The 4619-nt window shown below is 45.4% G+C and overlaps 1 long non-coding RNA gene across 1 annotated transcript; it reads left to right on the top strand.

The window, feature by feature from the left end:
• Positions 1 to 1578: 1578 nt before the first annotated feature.
• Positions 1579 to 2772, top strand: LOC138847150 (uncharacterized). Its single transcript, XR_011384796.1, has 3 exons — positions 1579 to 1740; positions 2159 to 2288; positions 2654 to 2772. It is a non-coding gene; the product is annotated as an uncharacterized lncRNA (long non-coding RNA).
• The last annotated feature ends 1847 nt before the right edge of the window (positions 2773 to 4619 follow it).

Genomic DNA, 4619 nt, shown 5'->3' with positions numbered 1-4619 from the left:
AAACAGGCTGTCACGTTCCTTATGGCGAAAACATGTGTTCAGTGGTCTCCCTTGCAGCATGGTTGGCCTGGAGTTCAGTGTGAATCAATCAATAATAAACAATGATGAGATGACTTTAAGTATAAAATACACATTAAAACATGTGTGTGTTGATTGCTTGATGAAAACATTGGAACTAGAACCCCAGAGGAATCTAACCTTACAATTTCTCTAGGATTAACTGTTCAGTATTCACTAATTCAGTGTTCACAAGAACTTTATAGAATATTACCATGAACGAGAATGAAGGGGTAAACAGAGAAGTCAGTAATCTATTTTTTGGTATCTTTAAAGACATATAATGTTTAGAACAAAATGTTAACACTTTTGTGAATGTATGAAGTATGTAGACGTGACATACATGAAAATACCAACACAAAAACAAGGGCACAGTACACAGTTAGACTGTACTATTGTAGGATTGCTATGCTTCATATAAAGTAGCATAATACTAAGCTTAAGCATATTATGGTCATATAAAAAGTGTGTTTTTAAAACTCAATCAATGGTGGCCAGCGCCGCGGCTCACTAGGCTAATCCTCTGCCTTGTGGTGCCGGCACACCAGGTTCTAGTCCCAGTCGGGGCGCTGGATTCTGTCCCGGTTGCCCCTCTTCCAGGCCAGCTCTCTGCTGTGGCCAGGGAGTGCAGTGGAGGATGGCCCAAGTGCTTGGGCCCTGCACCCCATGGGAGACCAGGATAAGTACCTGGCTCCTGCCATCGGATCAGCACGGTGTGCCGGCTGCAGCGCACCGGCTGCGGCGGCCATTGGAGGGTTGAACCAATGGCAAAAGGAAGATCTTTCTCTCTGTCTCTCTCTCTCACTGTCCACTCTGCCTGTCAAAAAAAAAAAAAAAAACTCAATCAATGGGTTGGCATCATAGCTCCATGGTTTAAACCACCACCCGTGAAGCCATGATCTCATATAAGTGCTGGCTAGAGTCCTGGCTGTTCCACTTCCAATCCAGCTCCCTGATAATGCACCTAAGAAAGCAACAGAAGATGGCCTAGGTACCTGGGCCCATGTCACCCATGGGAGAGACCTGGAAGGAGTTCCAGGCTCCTGTCTTTGGCCTGGCTCAACGCTATCCATTTCAGCCATTTGGTGAGTGAAGCAATGGATAGAAGATATTTCTCTTACTGTCTCACCTCCTGTCTCCAACTCTAGTTTTCAAATAGTTTAAAAAAAATTTTAAAGTCAATTTAAATAATTAAAATAGGTATTAAAAATATCTGATTAATTCAACGGAAGTCAAGAAAGAGGAATAGTGGGGGAGTGTGGTAGAATGAGAAGGCCATGCCAAGATGGCCGCTGGCAAGCAAGGGTCAGTTACTTAGGAATAGCTTTGAAACCCACCTGGCAACGGAGCCTACCTGGCAACAGGCTGTGATTGGATGGCTTTGGAAACCACATGGCAAATGGAGACTGCCTGGCAACAGGCTGTGATTGGTTAGGGCATAGACCACCCCTCGACTGGATTGGCTGCCTTGCTATATAAGCTGTTGTATCAACTGAAATAAAAAATTCTGCAGGCTGCTTGCCTCTGGCCCACTTTCACCTGACTCCTGGGGTCTGTGTGGTGACTCCGTACCTCTTGCCCCCACCACGCTCCTCCTCTCAGAACAAATCCACAGCAACAGGGGAGGTGGGGTAGGCACAAAGCAAACAGCAAAGCAGGAGTCCTTAATGTAACCATGCTTCAGTAAGTATATTCAATGGACATAAAGTACCTGGACTAAAAATCAAAGATTGCCAGACTGTTAAGAAAGGATGAAAGAATAAGTAAGTAAATGAACAAGCTATTGAAAGAAAGGGTCCAATGGGATTAACAAATATTTTTGACATTACTGGGCACCATGTGAGGGACTATTACACTCTTCTCAATGCACACAGCTTACAGGTGGATGGAATCCCACTCCTGCCTCCAAAACTGGGTGTGTAACCCACACCTGGGTAATTTTAGCAGCCTCTCCCTAGTTAGAGCAACCGATTGAGAAACAGATGTATGATCCATGTGAGCTGCAGCCGAAAATTTTGATGGAGCTTTGGCACAAAGCAGAAGAAAAATCCAATTTTCTCACATGTTTCTAAGCTGATAAAATGCAATTTTGGATCTGCAGGTGACCTTGCCTCTGTAACAGCGAAGACAACACAGAAAAAGCAGAGCTGAAATAAAACATGTTTCAGATGTCATCATTTGGGCCATCGGATCCTAGTACGCCCGAAGCCATGCATACACTATCTTCTCAGGTATTCAAGCCAAGAAAATTTCCCTTTTCATGATTTCTGTCATTTGCAGCCAAAAGAAAGAATAAGCAACACAAGTAGCAAACAAATTATTTTTTCCAAATAATAGATAATATTAATTGAAATGGGATATGGCCATTGAGTATATTTATGCCTGATTTCTAATCCCTCCTTGGAGACACATTTATGGGGGATGATAGGGAGAATTGGCTTCAGCCCATTACGATGGATGGATACTGCTCGTGAAGACCCTGGGCCCCTGGTGTCCTGTTGATACAGAAGGAGGCCCCAGCGGGGGAGGGGGTATGCTCTCCACCAATAGTTATTCCTTGGGGTATTCTCCTTAGAGGAGTCTTTGTCTTTTCCAGGACTATTTATGAGATGCTCATCACTGTGGCTCTACGTATAAGAATGCTTACCACCTCCTGCCTCCTATCATAGAAACACTGACCACAGTGCAAGGAAATTAAAGCAGGGTGGATTTCCACTAGATCGCTATTTGCTTGTCATTGACATTTTGGAGAATTCGACAAGATGAATAATTTCTGTGATGAACAAGGGAAATTACCCCCTAATCTTCATATATTGCCTCCCAAATAGTTGATTTTCTCATATCTCCTTATTCCTCTTTTTTTTTTAAAGATATTATTTATTTATTTGAGAGGCAGAGTTACAGACAATGAGAGGGGAAGATAGAGAGAAAGGTCTTCCATCCGCTGTCTACTCCCCAAATGGCTGTAACGGCTGGAGCTGTGTCAATCCGGAACCAGGAGCGAGGAGCTTCTTCTGGGTCTACCACATGGGTGCAGGAGCCCAAGAACTTAGGCCATCTTCTACTGCTTTCCCAGGCCACAGCAGAGAGCGGATTGAAAGAGGAGCAGCTGGGACTAGAACCAGCACCCGTATGGGATGCTGGCGTTGCAGGTGGAGGATTAACTTACTGTGCCACAGTGCCGGCCCCATCTTAATGTGTTTTTGGCTTCTCTGTGTTTTAGGGTCCCCCATGTGTGAAAGAAACACACATGAATGGTTTCTGCAACCATTTACGATTACAGATACAATACAGAAAATAAGTATAATGCCAATCAATGAATAAGTGTACACCAATGTGGATGTTAGACAATGACCGGCTGTGATCTGCACTCTGGTCAAGCAACTGACCTTCGAGGTTTTCCAGTAAAAGCACAATGTCTCCATAAACCATGAGAAACTCTCAATAAAATCTGCTGAGTGGACTTGAACATGTGTTGGAACTCGGCTGTGCACCAAGGGTGATAGAAATCAATGTGTAAAAACAAAACAAAACAAAACAAAACAAAACAAAACAAAATAAAATAAAATAAAAAAGTCGGCGCCGCGGCTCACTAGGCTAATCCTCCGCCTTGCAGCGCCAGCACACCGGGTTCTAGTCCTGGTCAGGGCGACGGATTCTGTCCCAGTTGCCCCTCTTCCAGGCCAGCTCTCTGCTGTGGCCAGGGAGTGCAGTGGAGGATGGCCCAAGTGCTTGGTTCCTGCACCCGCATGGGAGACCAGGATAAGTACCTGGCTCCTGGCTTCAGATCAGCGCCGTGCACCAGCCACAGCGCGTTGGCCGCGACGGGCATTGGAGGGTGAACCAACGGCAAAGGAAGACCTTTCTCTCTGTCTCTCTCTCTCACTGTCCACTCTGCCTGTCAAAAAAAATAATAAAAATAAAAAATTAAAAAAAAAGAAATCAATGTGAAGATTTTTTTTTTTTTTGCTTCCCATAGCAAAGACAGCGGGAGAACAGGACATTACTGTCTCTGTCTCAGATGGTAGAAGCAGGGTCCCAAGGAGCCAGCATTAACGTGGATTGAAGCACAAGGAAGGGACATGGGGGTTGGGAGTCAGGTGAGCCATCTCAGGGCCTAGGTTACCCAAGTAAGGAGGCACTAGCTTTCAGACACATGCAAGGCCTTGAGAGTGAGTGCCTGTTTCCCTCTGTGGCTCTGGATACCTGAAGTTCAGGCATGCAGCATGTGCATTCCAGGAAATCTTAGCACAAGGACCAGGCGTGTCAACAGCCAGAGGTGTAGGAGCAGGTGCAGACCAGAATAAAGGACTTGGTTCTGCTACCAGCTTGAGAAAGTCTTCCACGTTACATTCAGGATCTCTGACTGTTCATTGTACACAAAGGGAAACACACGCAGTGTTCAAGGTCAGGGATGTTAGCGAGGGCCCACTGTGATGAAGCCTTGTGGAACACTTCTTGGAAGACAAAGACTAAAGCCAGAGTGAGCCGTGAGAAGGTGCAGGAAGTGTCCATGCAAGAGCGAGTGGGTGTCTGGGAGGAGTGGAGAGAGGACTTTGCCA

The sequence above is a fragment of the Oryctolagus cuniculus genome, chromosome 19, assembly GCF_964237555.1.
Source record: "Oryctolagus cuniculus chromosome 19, mOryCun1.1, whole genome shotgun sequence".
NCBI classification, from domain to species: domain Eukaryota; kingdom Metazoa; phylum Chordata; class Mammalia; order Lagomorpha; family Leporidae; genus Oryctolagus; species Oryctolagus cuniculus.
This window is presented reverse-complemented; position numbering and strand designations above follow the sequence as displayed.